This window comes from Macaca nemestrina, chromosome 13, assembly GCF_043159975.1.
Source record: "Macaca nemestrina isolate mMacNem1 chromosome 13, mMacNem.hap1, whole genome shotgun sequence".
Taxonomy (NCBI): Eukaryota; Metazoa; Chordata; class Mammalia; order Primates; family Cercopithecidae; genus Macaca; species Macaca nemestrina.
The window spans coordinates 62,896,947-62,923,682 of record NC_092137.1 but is presented as its reverse complement, the minus strand read 5'-3'; the positions used below and the strand labels follow the sequence as shown (position 1 = coordinate 62,923,682).

Sequence of the window (26,736 nt, the reverse complement as noted above, 5' to 3'; positions counted from 1 at the left end):
ACCTTAGAAATTGTTAAAGAAAAAAAAAAACACATTTTCTGCAGAAGGGAGAAATTCTGTAGTTCTGCCAACTGCAACACAAATGACAGGAAAAGTTCAAGGAAAGTTGATATCTAAAAAGAAGTAAATAAAAGGAAATTCAATGAGAAACAATATTCAGGTCAGGTCAAAGCCGAGAGAAAAATGCTCATTCAGAAGTGGGCTGCCATCCTGCTTTTTCTGAAGTGAACAGCTGCTGGGTATTGAAACCAGCCCTCACAATTGGGTCCCTGCCACACTGGCAACTCTCTGGTGTCTGTGATGGAGTGGCCAAGGCACAATGGGGTGGTTCCATGGCCCAGAAGCACTCTGGCTATAGATTAGGTAGGTTGTGTATGTGTGTGTGTGTGTGTGTTTTCCTTTGTGTATATTTGGGGGACTGATTCCTGGGTTTGTGTTTGGCTATTGGAAACTTTTCCAACCTATAATAAGCCCTGACCTAAGTGACAAATTTTCATGCAAATAGCAGCATGGAAAGGAAGCACTGAGGTGTTCAACAGGCAAATAATGTATTTCCAGTCTCTTTTAAATGATTTCTTACAAATCTCTAGCAGGTTCTGGGTGTTTGTACCCGGTCCCTTGGATTGTAACTTTAGGATGTTTTTTTAAAATAATGCCCTGCTTGCTTTTTATATTTGTAGTTTACAATAACACATGATCCTAAAAGGAAAAGCTATCATAATCTTACAAACTGAAAAAGTTAGCTAATAAAGACTGTGAAATTGAAAATACAGCCTATAGCTTATATATTATAGATGCAGATCTCCAATAATTAGCACATTCAACTGTTGAATTCACCATCATGGTTTCATTAGTCTTGCAAGCTAAAAATTTTATCTACCAGTTAAGTATAAAGAAACCTCCAAAATAATAACCTCATAAGGTAGCATAGTAAGTGATAGCATAGACTTGAGAGCCAAACTGCTTGAGTTCCAATCCTGCCATTTATTAGCTGTGTAATTTTGGGCAAGTTACTTAAACTCTCTATGACTTTATTTCCCCTCTATAAAATGATGACAAGAGTAGTACCTTCCTAGTAAAGATGATTGTGAGTATTAAGTGAATTAATATTTGTAAAGTGCTTAAAATAGTGTTTGGTATCATGTAAGTACTTAAAAATAAATAAATAAATAATTTTAAATTATTTTTAAAATAATTTAAACCTTTTTTGATAGTGGGAAATGCCACCTTTGGAATTCAGGACAGCATAGTATATTTCTATATCTATATTCCCACTCAGAAAATGTTAAACTTCTTATTTACATCTAAGACTTGTAACTCACTTGGAGTTGTGCAAGTCTCCTTGAGTTGATGACACAGCTTGTTTGTAAATTTAGCTAATTTGTAAGTGAGCAAGGGGGAGGGCTTTGAGAAATATACACTGGATCTTCTGATTCATTTGGATCTCTTCAAATGCTTAAGTATTCACTAAAAGCACAAGGCACAGTGCTTGCTGAACTGAGCAAGCATAAGATGCCGCCCCATGCTGAGATACCCATCGCTGTACTCTCTCTAGCAGTAGCCAAGGAGTCTCAGCCTCCTGGGGATGGAAAGCCCAGCACTTTTTCACCTCTGTAACAGGTTGGGTCGTATCATTTCTACCACAGCTTGTTCCAGGGCTTTCCATTTCATCCTAGATCTCCATTGGTACTGAAGAGCCCACTCATGTGCTCAGATGCACAATTTTCATGGTGTCCATTCGTATTAGGCCAGGCCATTTCTTACAAAGTGTAGAAATGCGTTACCTTCTGTTGTGGGGCTGCCTGAAACTGGCTCTACTATACAATCCTGTTCTTCTGTTTACACATCCCTAGTTGAGTATGTGAAAACATTTTGTGGCTAGGTGTCAATGGTTGCAAAATGCTTTCACAAATCTTGTTAGGATATTTGGGTGCATTCCAAACAAATATGCTATTCCACTACCCAGAGGATCTATAACTTTTTGGAATCTAGTCTACTTGGAGCTAAGAGGTTAACATTTTAGCCATTGTTTTCCAACTGAGTCACATACATTCAGTTCTACAAACAAGGACTAGAAGTCATTCTGGGACCGCAAAGAAAATCAACATCTATTTCAGTTTGCAAAATGTCAAAATTCTATTTTTATACAATGAGGGTGTTTCCCCCTTTACAATTATTCAAAATGGGGTCATATCAGCAAGGAAAGGTGAGTACATCTAAGCATAGGGCTGAGTACTGAAAGGACAAAGATAAATTCGCAGATCACCTCAGTTTAACATATATCCTGTTTTCTAAGAAAACAAATGTACTATCAGATCCAGTAAAACTTTCTGTGGAAAATATTTTGGAAGCCAGAAGCAAAATTAGAGAAAGGCAGTATTCCATAGTTAAAGGAAAAGAAGCTGCCACCTAGAAGAAACTCAGACCCACTGAAGCTATAATAGTTTGAGAAGACACAGAATTGAGCAAATTGACTTTACTATTCCAGGAGGTTTAAATAGAAATCTTTAAAAAGCTGTCTACTTCTTCTACATTTTACTCCAAGGATTGAAAAGGCCTTAAACAAGAATGTTGGCTCTAGTATTTAGCTATACTTAAAGCAGACAGGAAATTAGGAGGTACAGGGAAAGCTGCAGTGGAGTAACAGTCAAGAGACCTGGGCTTCCGTTTCACTTTGGACACTTGTCAATGTCTGAAAGGTTACTTTCCCTTTTTGAGATATTAATAACTATAGTGGTGGCAGCAGCAGCTATTAGCAGTAATAGCAGTAGAATTAGTGATAGAAGCAGAAGCAGCAGCAGCAGTAGCAGCAATGATACAAACAGCCATGGTAGTAGCAGCAGTAGTACTAGTAGCAATAGCGGTAGTAGCAGTAGAAGTAGTAATAGCAGCAGGAGCAGCAGCAGCAGCAGCAATAGTAGCAAGTAGCGATAGTTGTAGCCATAGTAGCAGCAATAGTAGCAGTTTCCATTTATTAAGCAGTCTATCCTCAGACACTTGAATAGGAACTATTTAAAGACTATTTCATTTAAACCCTTGATGACCTTTCAGAGTAGCTATTAATACCCATATTTAACAACCGAGGAAGCAGGACCAGAGAGGTTATGTAATTTGTTCACTTAGTTAGAAAGTAGAAAATTTGGATTTTGAATCTGGATCAATGGAATTACAGAGCCTTGCACTGCTTTTGGGAAACAGATGTGGTATCAAGCAGGGCTTCGCAAACATGAATGTACATATAGGAATCATGTAGAGACCTTATAAAAATGGAGATTCTGATGCAATTGCTCTGGTGGGATGGTCGAGACCCTGCATTTCTCACAAGCTCCCAGGTGGTGCTACTGGTCCAAGTGCACTTTGACCAGCAAAGGGATAGTGGAAAGAAAGTATGCTTTCCAGTCACAATCTGTGACCTCAGTTTACTCATCTATAGCAGAAAGGGGTGTAATAAGATAATTTTTAAGGCACATTCCAGGCCTAAAATGCCAGTATACAGGGTGTAATAAGGTGTTAAGAAACCAGATCACACAGGAATGACTGTTATCCGCATGAATTTTTAAACTGGTTTCAGCTGAGATTCTGGCTGTGATTTATGTATCTTCCTGAAGCATCACTGACAGGTGGGGATCAGCCACCCTCACTCAAATTACATTATTGTTAAGCTTTAGACTGAACTAAAATCTTACTGAAAGAGTTCAAAGCACTTCTTTCCATAAGCATCTTTAAAGATTATGAATGTAAAAATAGTTTCTTATGAGAAGCTTAGATGGCAGGATTTTTCTTTTTAATAACAGAAATGAGAAGTCTCCAAAACCATAATGGTAGCACAATCCATAAAAATATGTTAATGCCTCATTTTAAAGTCTTACAGAAATTGAGGTTTTCTGAGTTAACAAAATAGACTTCATCACAGATGGTCTGAATGATAAAAGGAACCAGCACACTAGTGTAGCAAGACTAAAAACACTGCTCTTAGCTGAGCATGCTGAAAGCCTTTAAGGAAATCTTTCTACATATAGCGTTGTTAAGTGTTGAAGTAAAAATGGTTTTGATTGGCAAGGGCACTTCAAATGCTTTAGGCAAAGCTCAGGGCCATAGGATGTACAATTTTACAAGAAGTTATTTCCAATTAAAATAATATTAAGACACATTTTCTCATCATCTTGTGCCTAACTCAAGACAATGACACCAAGGAAAGCAGTTTTTGCTCTCTTCCAAGAGCTACAGTCCAGATCACTAAGAGAGATACCATGAGCTTCTTTTTTTGAATTCAAACAAGGGCAGGGGTTGGAGTAGATCACAGTCAAGAGTCTATGAGTCTCTGCAAAAGGATTTCCCAATGGTGAGGAGTGTTAGAAATTGGGATTGGAATCCTTTGATAAGGGCTTTAGAAATCACATAAAAATATACATCCATTTAGAATGGCCTAAATATATTTGTCTGAAGGAATCTAGTCAGGAAATATTTGCTGTCACAATATGCTTTTTATGGTATGCAAGGGTGGCCTATATTTACTTAGCCAACTCTCAATTATCTATGGAGTGATAGCCAAACTTTTTGAGACATGGAGCTACTTTTTTATAAATAATTTCTTATGAGGAACACCAAAATGTGAAATAGATTAAAAACAGAGCTACTCCATTTAAACTTTGGGAAGAAGGATTCCCCTTAGACTCCACTGCAATCAACATGGGCTATGTTCCAGCCATTAATTGCTGCTTAACACATCACCCCAGAACTTAGTGGCTAAAAACAACACTTTATTATCTCTCTTGGTCCTGTGGGTTGACTAGGACTAGCCAGGAAGTTCTTGCTTGGGGTCTTTCATGCAATAACAGTCATGATGCCATCTGAAGACTCTGTTGGGCTGGATGTCCAAGATGGCCCCTTCATTCCCTTGTCCAGGACTTCAGTAATCCTTGGATTCTTTCTGTCTCCATGTGGCACCTCATCCTCCAGGGCCTTTTAGTGTGGTTTGTGATTCTCACAGCATGGTGATTTCTGAGTAGTCACATTTCTTACACAGTAGCTGTCTTCTAAGAGACAGGAATTGAAACTGCCAGGCCAATTCATGGCTATGCACAGAACTTGTACACCACAACTTCCATTGTATTCTATTGTCAAATAAACCATGGGGCCTTCCAGGTTCAAGGGGGGTGGAGAAATAACCACCTCTTGATGGCAGGTAGCAAAGCCACATTACAGAAGAACATGTGGGATGGGAGATATTGTTGCAGCCATGCTTGGAAAAATGCCATCTGCCACAGTTGAAAAGCACTATGGTAATAAGGATCTGAAATAGTGTGGAGAATCGAAATTTACAAACAATCATATGGTCTTCTTAAAAATTCCGTCCTTATTAGAGATTTTAATTGTAATCATGTACAAAATTGAAAGTAGTGTTTGGTTTTATTTACTTTCTCTATTAGCAGAGATACTAATGTTATATCCTATTGGGCAAAATATTATGAGCTGCTACTTATTGGGGAAAGGGAGGCAATGTGAAAAAGGGAAATAGGGACATCAGTGGTGTCAAAACACAGTCAGTCCTCCTGCTCCCTATTTTCTGTATCACAGAACACAACTGGTACAGACACAATGTGACCCCAGAACATTCAGGTTAGAGAGACAGATAGAAAGAAAGCTGCTGCAACATGTAACCATTCCTGCCAATCAATAAAGCAGGCAGCTGGCATTTTGCAGAGCATTTTGAAAGAAAGCAAAGCCTTCTGTAGAAAACAACCAGCAAAAACTTAAAGACTGCACTTTGAAGAACCCATAAACAAAACCTATAAACCTGCCATTGGAACTAAAATCCTGGGCTGGGCACAGTGGCTCATCCCTGTAATCCCCGTACTTTGGGAAGCTGAGGCAGGAGGATCCCTCCAGGCCAAGAGTTTCAGACCAGCCTGGGCAATACAGCAGGACCCTGTCTCTTTTTATAAAAGAGAAAAAATAAAAAGAACTGAAGGCCTGAAAAAGAGAAGTAGAATCCTAGCACAGAGAGCTGGGACAAGAGGATTTCTAAAACCTGAAAGAACAAGAACAGTTCTTAGGCCATACTAATTAGGGGCTTTCTCTAGTTCCTTAGTCAGTAAGGAAAGGTCAAAGACTACGGAATATACAATAAATAATATATTAAATACAAAACACCCTTTACTACATTCAACTATATGTGAGAAAATATTTAAGTATTCAATTCTCATTTCAGAAAGAGGACTTAGTTGTTCGCAACAAATCCATTGGTTGTCTTCATAAATTCCAAAATTAAAAGACTCTTTAAAATTTCATAGGTACCTGAGCTGAATGCACACTGAGTATTATGGTCAAGATTCTTGTGCCCAGAATGGACAAAATCCTTCAGAATTCTTCCTTCCCAAGTTTTATTTGTGTCTGGATGTGCCACACGTTACATTACCATATCCATGAGGATGATGGAAAAAGAGTCCAGAATAGTCTGAGACTCGGTTTTGGCTCTATGAATTACCCTCTGTAGCTCCAGCTGGAAGAACTAGTTTGAACATATCTGAAGGCCAAGTACGGATTAGAGAAGCAGGTTTAATATTTTTTCTTACCAAGGGAAATTATCTACTGGAAATTGCTCAATTTATTACTGTCACAATCTTCTACTACCAGGGTAGGATTTTCAGAGAATGGTTCTCAAAGAGATGAAGTCTGACCAGTCTCGATGAGATTACTTTGTAAGGCTGGCCTTATTCTAAGATTTTAAAAACAACTATGGGCATGAAATACCATAGACGATTGTAGATTTGTGTGTATGGGGAACAGGAAGGTTGGTGAAGAGGGAATCAGTTGTCAGAGTGAAGAAGGAAGAAAACTGTTGAACTTCGAAAAATAATCCCTATGAGTACTTTTTTTTAAGTTTCTTGTCTGTAGAAGTTTTATATATAAAACTGATTTTTTGGATCTGATACTGCTCTTCTACAACCACAGTTTATTGCTACATGGTTCTTTGTGATCGGTCAGTCTTCTGCTCCCTCTCCAGTCTCATTTTTCTTATGAAACTCCACATCACCAAGCCACATTGAAGGTATATAGAATGACATTCATATTTTTGAATATGCCATACTCGTTCACAACTCTGTGTCTTTGTGCCTTGAATACCTTTTCTTTCTTTCGCCATCAAGCAAACATCAACTCTACTCATAAGATTACTTAAAAGTAATCTACTTTTTTTTTTTTTGAGATGGAGTCTTGCTCTGTCACCAGGCTGGAGGGAGGTGGCACAATCTCGGCTCACTGCAACCTCCGCCTCCCAGGTTCAAGCAATTCTCCTACCTCAGCCTCCCGAGTAGCTGGGACTACAGGCACATGTCACCATGCCCAGCTAACTTTTGTATTTTTTAGTAGAGACAGGATTTCACCATGTTGGCCAGGATGATCTCGATCTCTTGACCTTGTGATCCACCAACCTTGGCTTCCCAAAGTGTTGGGATTACAGGCGTGAGCCACCGCGCCCAGCCAAAAGTAGTCTACTTTTAAGAGTTGATTCAAATATTACCTCCACTATGAAGCCTTTCTTTACCTTGAAACTTATCCCTACCCCTTACCAGGGACAATTGACCAATCCCTCCTTTGTAATTCCTTTTATTTTTAGCATATTTCTACAGTAATAATACCACATTTCATTGATTTTTTTTTTTTTTTTTTTTTAAAGAGATGAGGTCTTGTTCTGTCACCCAGGCTGGAGTGCTGGAGTCCAGTGGTACAATCATAGGTCCACCACCACACCCAGCTAATTTTTAAAAATTTTCTAGAGATAAGGTTTCAATATGTTGCCCAGACTTGTCTCAAACTCCTGGTCTCAAGTGACCCTCCCACAGCAGCCTCCGGGAGTGTTGGGATTATAGGCATGGGCCATTGCACTCACCTGCCTCATACTTCTTCTTATTTAAGTGTCTGCTTCCCCCTACCAAGTAGCAAGCATCCTCAGAGCAGCTCCATGGATTCTTTTACAGATCTGGGACTTTAGCTTTTCACTGAATTTTGTTATAGTTCTGAGTTTCTTCCAATAAATTCCACTTTTGTGCTCAAGTTAGCTGAAGTCACTTTCTATTATACACAACCACAGAACCCTAACTGTTACAGTAATTTCCTGAAATTGAACCAATTGTTTGAATGGAAGAGACTCAGGAAGCTCAGAGCACAAAAAAGGAGACCCTAAGTGTTACAAATTGGCAATGTTTCTCCGGCACTTTTCAGAGGGAGTGTACTCAGCCTCTGGGAACTCACTCAGTCTGGTAACTGAAGAAGTATTCTCTCTTGTGGGCCAAGGATAATTCTATATACCTCCTCATGGCCTGGAGGATATTCTTAAGACCATTCTCCACTTTTTTCTCTGACTCTGTGTTTCCCATCCAGCCTTACAATCATAAATTCAATTCTCCGGGTATTATGAGGTCAGGAAAGAAGCAGCTTTAGTACTTGGAAAGAAGTATCCTCCATTTTAAGTGAATAACATCTGTAAGTGAATAACATTATACAGCAACTTCTTGACAGTTTGGACAGCAGCTCAAGTCGGTTATCTCAGTCTGAAAAGAGTTAGAGCCCTAGCAATGGTGAGTTTCTCAGTCTGCAAGACTGGCCTGAGGTGACCTCACCAAGATGGTGCCACCCTTTGGGGTTTTCCAGGAATGCCACCGTTTGTCCAGATTATACTATTTTTCCCTGCCATGCCTCATTTCACCACAATACTCATAAAACCTTAGCGGTGAATAAGTCTCCAAGGTCCACATTCCTTGCTATATGAAGGTTAGACAGTAAGTAAAACTTAATTCCAATCATTGCCTAAAATTAGAAAGTTGAGTGAGCAAGGTTTAGTTCTACCTTCATATGATAAAAGGTTTTAAGAAAATTGACGATGTAAGGCAGTTCTCTCCTTCTCTTTTTTTTTTTCTGTGACAATACAAGAACAGTGTTGGCATGAGCAACACAGACCTATGTGCATTTCCTGACTCCATCTCTGTAACCCACCCCTGCCTTTTCTCTTAAGAAGCACATGGAAATGCAAATGTGTGACTGTGATATTATTGTGATAACCTTAAACCTTCTCAGATTTATTGTTAAAAGTCAATCACCTGCAAACTTTCATACTTCCACTACGATTGGTATGAAGTTGCTTGCAACATATCAGTGTGTCCTGTTGAGACCTGCAGATGTAAATATTGAAGGAAGAATGTTTGAGCTAATTATTACCTAAGTTGTTTATAAGAATTTTCTGGTGTTTGTAGAATTAACCTACCAATTTCACTCTTTCTTGTCAGTTCCAGTAGGAGGAACAGAAACCAAATCTGGTAGTACTGAGAACTTGAATTGGAGTTCATATTGGAAACCAATAAATCACTTTCACTATCTAGAAGTTGTTTATTTGTCTTAGTTCCTTCTCGTAGATTTGGGCTGACCTTTCTAATCAGGTTAAATAAAAAAGGTTTTGCTGAATACTAAAAGACTGGAGAAAGCCCAAGTCAATTGACAGAGATGACCTTTTCATTCTAAGATTATTGATTTAGATTCCTCAACTCCACAGAACTCGATCCCTGGCTGCAGTTTGAATACTACGGATGTCAGGGAATACCTTCCTCAGGCCACTTGGGGACTTATTTAGCACTTGACTTGTGATTTTTGTCTCTAGAATGGTAGACCTATCTGTGTAGAACTTACAGAAGCAGGTGATACTTAATTAAAGGTCACAATAAAATGTTTTTTAGAGCAATGTCACACAGAATACATGTGAGTTAGGCCCTAAAGTTTGAAGTAGTATGCTGTGAGGATTTATACCTTGCACTGATGGTTTTGGTACTGCATGTCCTTTTTTAAAACACAGTCATGAGTCTGCCTCCTGCATGCAAGGAACTGCCTAGAAACATGGCAATGAATTAAAGATGGCACAGCTCTCTTTGCTTAACATTTCCTATTTTTCAGAGGTTTGTTTTGCAACTTTAATATTATTAATCTACACAACCTTTTACTTTTCACTCAGAATTTATATCAGAATCAAGCTAGCAAATTAAAGATAAGTTAGTTCATTGTTGGGTGGTTTAACATAGACCTAGTATGTTAATCCTGATGTGCTTGTTACTAGGGTTTTAAATTTTTATTATTATTATTATTATTTTTGCCTCGTAGCTGTGGTTAGGCAGCAGCAATAAATCAGAACAAAGGAATGAAGGTATTGGGGCTTTAGGGGAAACATGTATTAGAAAAAATTGGTTTGGGACTAAGGGCTTTATTGCATTAAGATGGATTTTAGAGATACAGAGGTAAGAGAATGTAGACAAATAAATTGTATAAATAATCTGAGAAATAGTAAGTCTGTACAGGCCCCAAGTAACCCTGTAAGCTACCATCAACAGGACTTCATAATTCCTGTTCAAACAGACCAAACAGGTACACTCTACTTAAATAAACAAGCCAGGAGAAATGGGCACACAGCTAACACTAGAGAAAGTGGGAGGAACAGATAAAGCTCTTTAACATAGCCCAAAGGATTGGAATAATAGAAGTCAGTGTAGGAGTCTGACAAGGCATCTTCTGTGAATAGGGCTTTATAGCCACTCCAGGCACTGATGTTGCAAACACAGGCTAAGACAACCAAAAGCTGGGAACCTTACAGTGCAACACACTAGTGCCCAAGAATGTAGTTCTCCGCAGTAGGGAATTCATGTTGGCAGCCTGAATGTGGAGGAGACAGGAAGAAGCATTCAAATAAGGTTGAGCATATAAATAAATGACATGTTGTGAAAGATGAAGTTGATGGGAACAAGTTTGGACCATTCCAGGGACCCAAGGAAGTACAAAGATGCCAGAAAGTACAGAAAGAATAGAAAGAGCAAAAGGGACCTTTCTTAGTAGCCTAAATGGTACCTGAACTGAGAGACCCATATGTTCTGGAACAGATTTTATTCTCAACTAAAGCATAAAAGTTCTGTAGATAGGAAGAAACCGTTTGTTTGAAGCCTTGAACTAGCTTTTGTTGGTCGGATATGTCTGCTTTGTCCCTAGTTCTTTCATCTAAGTTGGTCCAGTTATGCATCACTGTGCAGGGAGCTGACCCTGTCCTCATTCTTATCTTTGATGTTCCCTAGGCTCACTTCTTATTTGTTCACTTGACTAGCTATTCCCTGGCCCTGCTTCCCATCCCCTGGACTCTGCTTGAGGCTTTGAGCCCCTCTACTCTACCTTACTGACCTTTGCCTTATCCTTTTTTATTTACTCTCCCTTAGCTTCCCCAACAAGGTGTATTTGACAGGACATGACTGCTAGACCACTGGTGGTTATCTCCAAGATAGTAGTAATCATGATAATGACCATGCTGTCCCATACAGCCTGGCTATACATTGTCATTTTAAAAAGAATGTAGTTTTTTGGCATCATGGATTTGTGGTAGCTGAGAGCCCTAATGCAGGTAGAGGTAAACACCTTTGCAATCCCCTTCCTTCCCTTCTTAATCAAATAATACGTGGACTATGACTTCAAGAAATTTACAAATGAGTATGAATGGTTAAATATAGATATTAAGAGTTCATAACAGAAGTAAAGAATTGTTTTCAAAAACAGTAGAAGAAAAATCACAAGCCAGCACGTGATTATGTGGGTAAATGCATAGGTACTAATTGGACAAAAATTCAAAAGCAGGAGAGAAAGACCACTTCCAGCCAGCAAGGTCAGGGGCACTTTTCAGGCTTATTAATTAGTCAGGGAAAATTGAAAGTTTGGACTTGAGCTTTTGTGGGGTCTCCAGGATTCTAGTTCAGAAAAGGAAAAGAAAGACAAGGTATTTTACAGCTCGACTACTAATGAGCAGCTGACAAGAAAGGACATGGACGGATAAATCTCACTGTTTACAGTGAACTTTTACTGCAACCTTTTTTATATCTTCCAGTGAAGAAATGTGTATCACCACAATCTTGAACCACAATCTTGAGGCATCTAAAATTTGACATTGCTTTTCTTGGAAAAGTCTGTGAAATGTGAAGTGGCAGAAAAATTCTGTCTGCAGGTCAGTGTATGCAGCCTAATAAGTTTGTGCTCTTCAACCAGCCTGAAGCTAAAACCAGGCTATTTTCACTCTTTGGTTAAATGCTAGCTAAATTCATTTGAATACTGCACTGTCAGTATTTTATTTATTTGTCCTGATGCCGCATTTCCTCTCCCAAATCTCTCTTGCATAAATGATTTACTATTTGTTCCTAAGGCTGAAGATTTTATGCCTTGTCTCTTTTTTCTGATAAGAGGATATTGCAGCAGCTTTCCTTTTGTGCTGCTGATGGTTTTTATTTTAATTCAAAGTTCAGCAGAGTAACTAGCTTAGTAAGGCACAGAAAACCAACAGGTTCGGCCCTTGAAATAACTAAGACAGTAAATCTTCACTGGCCTATTATCACATAGAACTCTGTTGAATTTGCTTCCCTAAAAAGTCAGTTAGCAAAGTGTGGTTCTTAAAATAGGTTTTACATTTTCTTAACTCTCCAAACTAAGCATATTTAACTATAGGACACTTAAGGTCCTTAAGATTAAGTTAAGAAAAAATACTTTTATAATGGAAACCCATAAATTTTATAGGATTTTTTTTCTTTAAAAGAAAATGGGAGCTATTCTTTGTGGGTGTACCCTCATTAGGTCTTCAGAATACATCTTTACATAAGAAGGTAGAGTGCTCTACATTTAGGAAAAGGATTATGTGATTTTTTAAAAATTTAGTTTTTTAAAGGTGGCAGTTGAGATATTAATTCACATTAAGAAATTACATTATATTCCATAGTTCTTTATGGTGGTGGTCACTCGACTAAGCTAAAAGATTTAAAATTAAAACAAAAATTAACCAACAAACTTAGAAAATTAATCAGGTCAGTACTGAACTACTGTCCAAACTCAAGATGCAAGTCCATAGAAAGTCTATTCCATATTAAAGTTGGCAAGCACAGTAGAGATATAACCCCTGGAAGCTTTTCTGTCTTTAACCTTTCCTCACTTGGGATTTGGGGACTAAATTGGCAATAGAATTCCACATTACTCTCAGAATAATTAACCAGTTTCCTGAATTGCCATTATTCTTTCCAAATTTCTAGGCTGTAGACCTCTGGAAGCAACAAGTACTCCATGATTAGGAAAACTGATGAGAAATAAAGAAGAACAAACTTAGTTCTTGGGAGTCAGTGGGTTGGTGCAACTGATTGCATTCCATGCCAAAGGAGAAAACGGCAGAAACCTCATAGGATGCTTCTGTGATCCTACATAAATAAATTTCTCCGGATTTCACTAGTTATATTTCAATTCAGAAACATTGGTTAAATAGAACACAATTTAGGTCTATATAGTGTTTCTTCTTTCTCAGAAAATGGTAGCATAATTCACAATCTAAAATAGAAGGCACACTTTACTACATCTCTCTCAAAAATGGACAGACTAAACCAATGAAAATAAATGAAGACACAGAGAATTTGATTAACATAGTTCAAAAACGAAATCTCATATATATATATAAAACTTCATAGCCAATAAACAGAAAGTATATAGTTTTTTCAAATATCTATGAAACTTTTATAAAAACTGATCATATATTAGGCTACAAAGACAATCTCAATAAAATTCTCAAAGTTGAAACCATGTGATACATTCTCTGACCGTATTGCAATTAAAACACACACATACGCACACATACACATACACACACACACGCGCACTCCCAAGTCCAACCATTTGAAAAATTTAAAAACAGGCTTCAAAGTTCCCGATGGATTAAAAAGAAAGAAAAATGATGAGATCATTGAACATGTGGAAATGAGTGACTATGGCATCTTTACATATAAGAAATCAGAGAATCAGAGGAATGTGACCTGAAAATCTGCCATTGCAAGCTCTGAAGATACAGCAAGAGGGCCATGAGCCAAGAGATGCACCAGCCTCTAGAAGCTTGGAAAAACCCTCAACTTACAGACAACAAGAAATTGGAGACCCTAGTCATACAAATGCAAAGAACTGAATTCTACCAACAACCTAGGTAAGCAGAAAATGGATTCTCCCCTAGAACCTCCAAAAAGGAACACATGCTTGCAGATGCTTTGATTTTAACTCAGTGAGACCCATGTTGAACTTCTTTTTTTGTGTGGTTTTTGCCATAAAAAGCATTACTTTTTTTTATTATTATACTTTAAGTTCTGGGATACATGTACAGAACATGCAGGTTTGTTACATAGGTATACATGTGCCATGGTGGTTAGCTGCACCCATCAACCTGTCATCTACATTAGGTATTTCTTCTAAAGCTATCTCTCCCCTAGTCCCCACCCCTGACAGGCCCTGGTGTGTGATGTTCCCCTCCCTGTGTCCATGTGTTCTCACTGATCAACTCCCACTTATGAGTGAGAACATGCAGTGTTTGGTTTTCTGTTCCTGTTTTAGTTTGCCGAGAATGATGGTTTCCAGCTTCATCCACGTCCCTGCAAAGGACATGAATTCATCCTTTTTTATGGGTGCATAGTATTCCCCATGGTGTGTATGTGGCACATTTTCTTTATCCAGTCTATCATTGATGGGCATTTGGGTTGGTTCCAAGTTTTTGCTACTGTGAACAGAGGTGCAATAAACATACAGGTCCATGTGTTTTTATAGTAGAATGATTTATAATTATTTGGGTACATACCCAGTAATGAAATTGCTGGGTCAAATGGTATTTCTGGTTCTAGATCCTTGAGGAATCACCACACTGTCTTCCACAATGGTTGAACTAATAACATTTCTACCAACAGTGTAAAAGCGTTCCTATTTCTCCACATCCTCTCCAGCATCTGCTGTTTCCTGACTTTTTAATGATTGCCATTCTAAGTGGCACGAGATGGTATCTAATTGTGATATTGATTTGCATTTCTCTAATGACCATAGATGATGAGTTTTTTTTTCATATGTTTGTTGGTTGCATAAATGTCTCCTTTTGAGAAGTGTCTGTTCATATTCTTCTCTCATTTTCGATGGGTTTTTTTTCTTGTAAATTTAAGTTGCTTGCAGATTCTGGATATAAGCCCTTTGTCAGATGGATAGATTGCAAAACTTTTTTCCCATTCTGTAGCTTGCCTATTCACTCTGATGATAGTTTCTTTTGCTGTGCAGAAGCTCTTTTGTTTAATTAGATCCCATTTGTCAATTTTGGCTTTTGGTGTCATTGCTTTTGGTGTTTTAGTCATGAAATCTGTGCCTATGACTATGTCCTGAATGGTACTGCCTAGGTTTTCTTCTAGCATTTTTATGGTTTTAGGTCTTATGTTTAAGTCTCTAATCCATCTTGAGTTAACTTTTATATTAACTCAAGGGATCCAGTTTCAGTTTTCTGCATATGGCTAGCCATTTTTTCCCAACACCATTTATTAACTAGGGAATCCTTTCCCAATTACTTATGTCAGGTTTGTCAAAGATCAGATGGTTGTAGATGTGTGGCATTATTTCTGAGGTCTCTGTTCTGTTTCATTGGTCTATATATCTGTTTTGGTTCCAGTATCATGCTGTTTTGGTTACTGCAGCTTTGTAGTATAGTTTGAAGTCAGGTAGTGTGATGGCTCCAGCTTTGTTCTTTTTGCTTAGGATTGTCTTGGCTATACGAGCTCTTTTTTGGTTCCATGTGAAATTTAAAGTAGTTTTTTTCTAATTATGTGAAGAAAGTCAATGGCAGTTTGATGGCGATAGCATTGAATCTATAAGTTACTTTGGGCAGTATGGTCATTTTCACGATATTGATTCTTCCTATCCATGAGCATGGAATGTTTTTCCATATGTTTGTGTCCTCTCTTATTTCCTTGAGCAGTGGTTTGTTTTTTGTTTTTTTTGGTTGTTGTTGTTGTTGTTGTTTTTTGAGACAGAGTCTTGCTCCGTTGCCCAGGCTGGAGTGCAGTGGCGCCATTTTGGCTCACTGCAAGCTCCGCCTCCCAGGTTCATGCCATTCTCCTGCCTCAGCCTCCCCAGTAGCTGGGACTACAGGCGCCTGACACCATGTCCAGCTAATTTTTTTGTATTTTTAGTAGAGACGGGGTTTCACCATGTTAGCCAGGATGGTCTCAATTTCCTGACCTCGTGATCCGCCCGTCTCGGCTTCCCAAAGTGCTGGGATTACAGGCGTGAGCCACTGTGCCTGGCCAAGCAGTGGTTTGTAGTTCTCCTTGAAGAGGTCCTTCACATCCCTTGTAAGTTGTATTCCTAGCTATTTTATTCTCTTTGTAGCAATTGTGAATGGGAGTTCACTCATGATTTGACTCTCTTGTTTGTCTATTGGTGGTGTATAGGAATACCTGTGATTTTTGCACATTGATTTTGTATCCTGAGACTTTGCTGAAGTTGCTTATCAGCTTAAGGAGATTTGGGATTGAGACGATGGGTTTTTTGTTGTTATTGTTTTGGGTTTTTCTTTTGTTTTGTTTTGTTTGGTCTGAGACAGAGTCTCACTCTGTTGCCCAGGCTGGAGTGAGGTAGTGCGATCTCCGCTCACTGCAAGCTCTGCCTGCCAGGTTCACACCATTCTCCTGCCTCAGCCTCCCGAGTAGCTCGGACTACAGGTGCCCGCCACCACGCCTGGCTAATTTTTTTGTAGTTTTAGTAGAGACAGGGTTTCACCATGCTAGCCAGGATGGTCTCGATTTCTGACCTCGTGATCAACCTGCCTCAACGTCTCAAAGAGCTGGGATTACAGGTGTGAGCCACCACGCCCAGCTGATGATGGGGTTTTCTAAATATACAATTGTGTCATCTGCAAACAGAGACAATATGACTTCCTTGCTTCCTATTTGAATACCTTTATTTCTTTCTCTTGCCTGATTGCCCTGGCCAGAACTTCTAATACTACGTTGAATAGGAGTGGTGAGAGAGGGCATCCTGGTCTTGTGCAGGTTTTCAAAGGGAATGCTTCCAGCTTTTGCCCATTCAGTATGATATTGGCTGTGGGTTTGTCATAAGTAGCTCTTATTATTTTGAGATACGTCCCATCAATACCTAGTTTATTGAGTTTTTAGCATGAAGGGGTGTTGAATTTTATCGAAGGCATTTTCTGCATCTATTGACATAATCATGTGGTTATTGTCATTGGTTCTACTTATGTGATGGGTTATGTTTATTAATTTGCATATGTTGAACCAGCCTTGCATCCCAGGGATGAAGCCGACTTGATCTTGGTAGATAAACTTTTTGATGTGCTGCTGGATTCGGTTTGCCAGTATTTTACTGAGGATTTTCGTATAGATGGTCATCAGGGATATTGGCCTAAAATTTTCTTTTTTTGTTGTGTCTCTTCCAGGTCTTGGTATCAGAATGATGCTGGTCTCATGAGTTAGGGAGGAGTCCCTCTTTTTCTATTGCTTGGAATAGTTTCAGAAAGAATGGTACCAGCTCCTCTTTGTACCTCTAGTAGAATTCAGCTGTGAATCCATCCGGTCCATGGCTTTTTTTGGTTGGTAGGCTATTAATTACTGCCTCAATTTCAGAACTTGTTATTGGTCTATTCAGGTATTCAACTTCTTCCTGGTTTAGTCTTGGGAGGGTGTATGTGTCCAGGAATGTTTCAATTTCTTCTAGATTTTCTGGTTTATTTGTGTAGAGGTATTCATAGTACTCTCTGATGGTAGTTTGTATTTCTGTGGGATCAGTGGTGATATCCCCTTTATCATTTTTTATTGTGTCTACTTGATTCTTCTCTCTTTTCTTCTTTATTAGTCTGGCTAGCTATCTATTTTGTTGATCTCTTCAAAAGACTAGTTCCTGGATTCATTGATTTTTTGAAGGGTTTTTCATGTCTCTAACTCCTTCAATTCTGCTCCGATCTTAGTTATTTCTTGTCTTCTGCTAGCTTTTGAATTTGTTTGCTCTTGGTTCTCTAGTTCTTTTAATTGTGATGTTAGGGTGTTGATTTTAGATCTTTCCCGCTTTCTCTGGTGGGCACTTATTGCTATAAAGTTCTCTCTAAACACTGCTTTGGCTGTGTCCCAGAGATTCTGGTACATTGTGTCTTTGTTCTCATTGGTTTCAAATAACTTATTTATTTCTGCCTTAATTTTGTTATTTACCCTGTAGTCATTCAAGAGCAAGTTGTTCAGTTTCCATGTAGTTAGGCAGTTTTGAGGACTTTCATAATCCTGAGTTCTAATTTGATTACACTGTGGTCTGAGACTGTTGTTATGATTTCCATTCTTTTGCATTTGTTGAGGAGTGTATTACTTCCAATTATGTGGTCAATTTTAGAATAAGTGTGATGTGGTGCTGAGAAGAATGTATATGCTCCTGATTTGGGATGGAAAGTTCTGTAGATGTCTATTAGGTCTGCTTGGTCCAGAGCTGAGTTCAATTCCTTGATATCCTTGTTAATTTTCTGTCTTGTTGATCTAATATTGGCAGTGGGGTGTTAAAGTCTCCCACCATTATTGTGTGGGAGTCTAAGACTCTTTGTTGGTCCCTAAGAACTTGCTTTATGAATCTGGGTGCTCCTGTATTGGGTGCATATATATTTAGGAAAGTTAGCTTTTCTTGTTGCATGATCCCTTTACCTTTATGTAATGCCCTTCTTTGTCTCTTTCGATCTGTGTTGGTTTAAAGTCTGTTCTATCAGAGATTAGGATTGCAATCCCTGCTTTTTTTTTTCTTTCCATTTGCTTGGTAAATATTCTTCTGTCCCTTTATTTTGAGCCTATCTTTGCATGTGAGATGGGTCTACTGAATACAGCATGGTGATGGGTCTTGACTCTTCATCCAATTTGCCAGTCTGTGTCTTTTAATTGGGGCATTTAACCTGTTTACATTTAAGGTTAATATTGTTATGTGTGAATTTGACCCTGTCATTATGATGCTAGCTGGTTATTTTGCCCATTAGTTGATGCAGTTACTTCATAGTGTTGATGATCTTTACAATTCAGTATGTTTTTGGAGTGGCTGGGACTGGTTGTTCCTTTCAATATTTAGTGCTTCCTTCAGGAGCTCTTGTAAGGCAGACCTGGTGGTGACAAAATCTCTCAGCATTTGCTTGTCTGTAAAGGATTTCATTTATCCTTCGCTTATGAAGCTTATTTTGGCTGGATATGAAATTCTGGGTTGAAAATTTTTAAGAATGTTGAATATTGGCCCCCACTCTCTTCTGGCTTGTAGGGTTTCTGCTGAGAGAGCCACTGTTAGTCTGATGGGCTTCCCTTTGTGGGTAACCTGACCTTTCTCTCTGGCTGCCCTAAACATTTTTTTCCTTTATTTCAACCTTCATGAATCTGACAATTATATGTCTCAGGGTTGCTCTCCTCAAGGAGTATCTTTGTGGTGTTCTCTGTATTTCCTGAATTTGAATGTTGGTCTGCCTTGCTAGGTTGGGAAAGTTCTCCTGGATAATATCCTGAATAGCATTTTCCAACTTGACTCCATTCTCCTTGTCACTTTCAGGTACACCAGTCAGACGTAGGTTTGGTCTTTTCACATAGTCCCATATTTCTTGGAGGCTTTGTTCATTTCTTTTCATTCTTTTTTCTCTACTCTTGGTTTCACACTTTATTTCATTAAGTTGATCTGTAATCTCTGATATCCTTTTTTCCACTTGATCAATTTGGCTACTGATACTTGTATATGCTTCACGAAGTTCTCGTGCTGTGTTTTTCAGCTCCATCAGGTCATTTATGTTCTTCTCTAAACTGGTTATTCTAGTTAGCAATTCCTCTAACCTTTTTTCAAGGTTCGTAGCTTCCTTGCATTGGTTTAGAACATGCTTCTTTAGCTTGGAGGAGTTTATTACCCACCTTCTGAAGCCTACTTCTGTCAATTCCTCAAACTCATTATCCGTTCAGTTTTGTCCCCTTGCTGGTGGGGAGTTGTAATCCTTTGGAGGAGAACAGACATTCTGGTTTTTGGAATTTTCAGCCTTTTTGTGCTGGTTTCTCCCCATCTTCATGGATTTATCTACCTTTGGTCTTTGATGTTGGTGACCTTCGGATGGGGTTTCTGAGTGGATGTCCTCTTTGTTGATGTTGATGATATTCCTGTTTGTTAGTTTTCCTTCTAACAGGCCCCTCTTCTGCAGGTCTGCTGGAGCTTGCTGGAGGGCTACTCCAGACCCTGTTTGCCTGGGTATCACCAGCGGAGGCTGCAGGACAGCAAACTTTGCTGCCTGTTCCTTCCTCTGGAAGCTTAGTCCCAGAGGGACACCCACCAGATGCTAGCCAGAGCTCTCCTGTATGAGGTGTCTGTCAATCCCTCTGGGAGGTGCCTCCCAGTCAGGAGGCACAGGGTTCAGGGACCCACTTGAGGTGGCAGTCTGTCCCTTAGCAGACCTTGAGTGCTGTGCTGGGAGATCTGCAGCTCTCTTCACAGCAGGCAGGCAGGAATGTTTAATTCTGCAGAAGCTGCATCCACAGCCACCCCTTCCCCAATGTGCTCTGTCCCAGGGAGTTTTATCTATAAGCCCCTGCCTTTCTTTCAGAGATGCCCTGCCCAGCAAGGAGGAATCTAGAGAGGCATTCTGGCTACAGTGGCTTTGCTAAGAGGTAGTGGGCTCTGCCCAGTTGGAATTTCCCTGCAGCTTTGTTCCACTGTGAGAAGAAAACTGCCTATTCAAGCCTCAGTAATGGCGGACACCCCTCCCCACACCAAGCGCAAGCATCCCTGGTCAACTTCAAACTGCTGTGTTGACAGCGAGAATTTCAAGCCAGTGGATCTTAGCTTGCTGGGCTCCATGGGGTTGGGATCCACTAAGCTAGACCACTTGGCCCCCTGGCTTCAGCCCCCTTCTAGGGGAGTGAACGGTACTCTCTCACTGGCATTCCAGGTGCCACTGGGGTATGAAGAAAACTCCTGGAGTTATATGTCTCAGGGTTGTTCTCCTCAGACACTTAGCTAGCTCAGTGTCTGCTCCCCTCAGACACTCAGCTAGCTCAGTGTCTGCTCCCCTCAGACACTCAGCTAGCTCAGTGTCTGCCCAAATGGTCGCCCAGTTTTGTCCTTGAAACCCAGGGCCCTGGTGGCATAGGCACCCAAGGGAATCTCCTGGTCTGTGGGTGGCAAAGACCATGGGAAAAGCATAGAATCTGGACCAGAGTGCACCATTCCTCATGGCACAGTCCCTCACAGCTTCCCTTGCCTAGGGGAGGGAGTTCCCTGACCCCTTGTGCTTCCTGGGTGAGTCAATGCCCCATCCTGCTTTGGCTCGCCCTCTGTGGGCTGCACCCACTGTCTAAGCAGTCCCAGTGAGATGAACTGGGTACCTCAGTTGGAAATGCAGATATCACCTGCCTTCTGCGTTGATCTCACTTGGAGCTGCAGACTGGAGCTGTTCCTATTCGGCCATCCTGCCAGCCACCCCATGTTGAACTTCTAACCCAGAGAACTATAAAAGTACAAACGCTTGTTGTCTAAGCCAATGAATTTGTGGTGCTTTATTAAGGCAAAAATAGAAAACTAGTATAGATTGGGGGAGCTGAAACTGGGTGCTGCTATAACAAATAACTAAATATGTGGAAGTGACTTTGGAATTAGGCAGTTGGTGGAAGCTGGAAGAGTACTGAAGAGCATGATTTTTAAAAGGTCTATATTGCCTTGAACAGACTGTTAGTAGAAATATGGACTTTAAGAAATTGTGTCCTGCAGTTATGTGGAAATCAGAACTTAGAAACAATGAAATTGGACATTTAGCTGAGGTGATTTCCAAGTAAAGTATTTTGAAGCACAACTTGGTTTCTTCTTACTGTGCTTATAGTGAAATGAAGAGGAAATAAATAAATTGAGGAAAGAATAATTAAACAAATAGAATCCAGGATTTGATGGTTTGGGAAATTCTCAGACCATCCAGATTACAAATGACATGAAAATTAAGAGATTCACTGTCAGGGAGGAGTACGCTAGAGAAAAAGCTAAGGGTGTGGCTGGAGTATCTTGTATTAATATCTCAGAAAGATCAAAAGGTCAGAGTACTCATTCACACAAAATGTTATTTTAAAAGATTAAGGGCCAGGTGTGGTGGCTCATGCCTGTAATCCCAGCACTTTGGGAGACTGAGGCGGACAGATCACGAGATCAAGACTATCCTGGCCAACATGGTAAAACCCTGTCTCTACTAAAAATACAAAAATTAGCCAGGCATAGTGGCACACATCTGCAGTCCCAGCTACTCAAGAGGCTGAGGCAAGAGAATTGCTTGAACCCAGGAAGCGGAGGTTGCAGTGAGCCGAAATCATGCCACTATACTACAGCCTGGCAACACAGCAAGACTCCATCTCAAAAAAAAAAAAAAAAAGATTAAGGGTATTAATCATAGATCTCAAACCAGAGAGCTTCCAGGAAGCTTAAAGACTTTGTCTTTCAGACAGCTTAGCAAAAGCTAAAACTAATGAGATTATCTAGGAAAATCTGTGGATGAGGCTCTTTCCTGTGACATACATGGGAGATCCACAAGGTTCTTGAGAATTTTATATCGGCAGAAACACTGTCAACCTGAACCAAAAGAAACAGAGTATGAAAGAAAGAAAGTGGTCAGATTTCAAAAATTATACAAGCAGGAAACAGGCTGATAAGATTATACAGCTGCAAACATGCGCTGCCTTTCATTAAAAAAGATTTTTTAAAGTTTAAAAAAAATGTTCTGTACCATTGAGAAAAATTCCCAGACCTTGAAATTTAGTGGAATTTCTCCAGCTGGATTTCAAAATTGCTTGGGACCAGTAACCCCTTTTTTTTCTTCCTTTCATTTTCTTACTTTTTGAACTGGAATATCTTTCATCGTCATTCTGTGCCCATCGTTGTATTGGAAGCAGATAACTTGTTTTCTAGTTTCACATGTCCACAGATGAAGAAAAATTGTGCCCCAGTGAGGATTATACCCAGAGCCTCATCCATTCTTACCCGATTTAGATACTTAGATGACAAGTAACAGAAAAAGTAATATAATATATAAGGAAAATACAATAAAGCCTACAATTTAAAAATTATCTTTTTATTTAACAGGTATTCAACAGACTTTCTTGCATGCTTACTTGTTCAAAGCACTGTGCTTAAATATACAGTTACGTTATTTATATATAGCTAGTAGTTGCCATTATGATTTTTAAAGATCAGTATAAATGCAAATCTCAAAATTATCATCTTTGTGAAGTTTAATTTTTTTCAGAATAAAAATGAGGATCTCAATAATCTTTTCCCATAAAAAGATTATACTGTAATCCCACATTTTGCTAAAGTTATTTTTATCACCAATTAGCATAACGTAATTTACATACAAATTTTAGCCTAGTATAGTCTTATAGGACCTTTAGGAAGTAAAATTTATCTACCAATATTATTTCTTTTCATAGAAGATAAAACAGATTCTTGGAGGAGAATAAAAGCTTGCCTACAGGAACATTGCAAATTAGTGACTGACTTGGAGTAAAACACAAGCTTGTTGAATTTGAGCTGTTGCCTAGTGTATCAGCTCTTGTATTTTTTCTCATGACCTTGATTAAGATCGTGGCTAGTCCTCACTCTCATGGAACTGGTGCTAATAAACTGGGAATCTTTTATTATACATGTCCATAGATACCAAAACACTAAAACTTTAGAGCTAAATGGTGAAAAACTGAAAGTTTTTCCTCTAAGGAATAAGACAAGGATGTTCACTCTTACCACTTACATTCAACATAGTACTGAAATCCTTGCTGAGGCAATCAAGCAAGAAAAAGAAATAAAAGGCATCCAAACAGGAAAGGAAGAAGTAAAATTATCTGTTACATATAACATGATCTTGTATGTAAAAACCCTGAAGATTTCACCAAAAACAAAAACAAAAAAAAACTGTTAGAACAAATAATTGAATTCAGCAAAGTTATAGGAAACAAAATAAACACACAAAAACCAATTGTATTTCTATACACTAACAATGACTAATTTTAAAGGAGATTAAGAAAACAATCCCATTTATAATAGCATCAAAAAAATAAAATAGGAATAAACTTAACAAAGTAGGCAAAAGACTTATACACTAAAAGCTGCAAAACATTGCTGAAAGTAATTAAAGAAAACACAAATAAACAGAGACATTTGGTTCATGGAGTGGAAGATAATATTGTTAAAATATTCGTACTACACAAACATGGGAGATCTACAATGCACAAGATTCACAAGATTAAATGCAATCCCTTTTAAAATCCCAATGACTTTTTTTTTTTTTTTTTGGCAGAAATAGAAAAATCCTACAATTCATATGGAACCTCAAAGGATCTTGAAAAGCCAAAATAATCTTGAATAAGGAAAACAAAGTTGAGTGTCTCAGATTTCATGATTTCAAACCATATTACAAAGCTACAGTCTGTCCCATAGACCCTGGTTGAGCAATGGATGAAAGGAGTACTCAGACACAGGTATGCAGTGAAAGAACAGCTAGGGGGCCACCAGCTCTAGTGGCTGCAGAGGAGAGCAGCCTCGAACAGCTAGGGCTTCTTGCTTTTATTCGGTACAGACACAATGCTGAAAGCCTGGAGCAAACACAATCTGCAGGTAATTAACATTATTGCTCCCCTTTTGGGGAACAGGTCATGGCTGATTATCACAGCTTGGTTTCTGGACAACATAGGTAAACAAGCCTGTTTATGATACATTCCCCTACACTTTCTTGTACCTAGTCCTTGCCCTCTACCTCAGGGTAAGAGAACAGCTACCTTCAGCTTATTTTCCCCTGGAGCTATGCAGAGCCTTCTAGACCTTTCAGAAGGCCTGCTCCTTTCCCTATAGCTTCTCCCACCACTCCCACCCATCTCCTACATACAGTAATCATAACAGTCTGGTACATGCATAAGGATAGACATACAGACCAATGGAACAGAATAGAAAACCTAAAAATAACATTCACATATATGGTCAGATAATCTTTGACAAAGGTGCCAAGGTGGGAAAAGATAGTTCCTTCAGCAAATGGTGCTGGAAAAAACTATATCTACATGCAAAAGAAGGAAGCTAGACCTTTGTCTTACATCATATAAAAACATTAACTCAAAATGCATTAAAATGTTAAATGTAAGGCCCAAAACTATAAAACTCCTAGAAGAAAATACATAGACAAATCTTCATGGCATTGGATTTGGCAGTGATTTCTTGAATATGATACTGAAAGCACAGACAACAAAAGCAAAAATCTACAAAAGAAACAACATCAAACTCAAAAATTCTGCACAGCATAGGAAACAATCACCAATGTTCATTGCAGCATTATTCACGGTAGCTAAAAGGTGGAAGCAACCTAAATGTCCATCAATAGATGAATGGATAAAGGAAATGTGGTACATATATAGAATGGAATATTATTCAGCTATAAAAAGAAGGAAATCCTGCCAAATGTAATAACATGGAAGAACCTTGAGGACATCTTGCTAACTAAAATACCTCAATCACAAAAAGACAAATACTGAGTGATTCTGCTTATATGAGATATCTGAAATAGTCAAGTTCTCAAAAACACAAAGTAGGTCAGGCAGGGTGGCTTATACTTTTAATCTCAGCATTTTGGGAGGCTGAGGTGGAAGGACTACTTGAGCCTAAGGAGTTCAAGACTAACCTGGACAACCCGGCCAGACTTGACTCTACCAAAAATTTAAAAATCAGCTGGGCATGGTGGCATGTGCCTGTAGTCCCAGCTACTCTGGAAACTGAGGCATAAGGATTGCTTGAGGCTGGGAGGTTGAGGTTGCAGTGAGTCGTGTTTGTGCCACTGGACTCCAGCCTGGATGACAGAGTGAGACTTTGTCTCAAAAAAAAAAAAAAAAGAAACAAAACAGAAAGTAGAATGGTGATTGCTAGGGGCTAGCGGAGGGAGAAAAGGGGAGTTATTGTTCAAAGGATGTAGATTTTCAGTTTTACAAGACGAAAAAGTTCCGGAGATCTGTTATATAACAACATACATATAGTTAACACTAATGAATCGTACACTCAAAATGATTAAGATGGCAAATTTTGTGGTTTTGACCACAATGAAAAAATTTTAGAGTTGTTATACTAAATCTGTAAGTGGCAAAATTGCAAATCAATTTCTAATTTGAAAATTTCAGATAATTCAAAGAGGTCAAATGTTTAATTCAAATGGAATATTGAAACTAAACTGTCAGTGTGCTGCTTTAATATTATTGAGGTACTAATATATTAAAATACTTTTTAAAAAAGACACTTCCTGCTGAAGAATAATCATCCAAAGAGTAACAGGTGCTCACTTTATAATATACAGATAATACTTTTGCTAGTGAATTAAATCCAATGCATTTTATATTAATAGCAATTAACAATCTGTGGTTAATTATTGTTCAGGGTTTGCAATATAGTATTAATTGTAATGAACTTATTTGGCTTTTTCTAATAGGAAATGTGTTGGTTTAGGAAGTACAGTACTTATGATATTTTGTTATGTTAGACTTAATAAACTTTAAGACTATAGAAAAAAAGTTTTCTAAATAAGTTTTAATGTTAAGTCAAAAAATAACTTTTAGGGAATAATCTGTGTAGTTTTGACATCTGTATATAATAAAGTCTACTCTATATTTAAAACATATTTGAAGCATCATCTTTATGTAAATCACTGTACTTGGCTTTGTGAGAAATATACAAATGAAATGCTTCAATCCCTGGACTCAAGGATCCTGTGTTACCAAGGTAATTTCAAGAATTTCTGATTCCTTAAACTGTGTTGCAATGAATTATTTAACTTCGTAGCTCTCCTTAATTCCTCTCTCGCCAAGCAGTTTAAATTGTTTCTGCCTGATC

At 38.7% G+C, this 26,736-nt stretch overlaps 1 protein-coding gene and 1 long non-coding RNA gene across 2 annotated transcripts in view; one reads left to right on the top strand and one right to left on the bottom strand.

Moving 5' to 3' along the window:
- The window catches only part of LOC105465127 (EH domain binding protein 1), a 406,349-nt gene that overhangs the window by 372,841 nt on the left and 6,772 nt on the right, over positions 1–26,736 (bottom strand). The gene's annotated exons all lie outside the window — the stretch shown is intronic.
- Positions 185–24,741, top strand: LOC105465125 (uncharacterized). Its single transcript, XR_977301.2, has 4 exons — positions 185–363; positions 11,903–12,019; positions 13,089–14,020; positions 24,170–24,741. It is a non-coding gene; the product is annotated as an uncharacterized lncRNA (long non-coding RNA).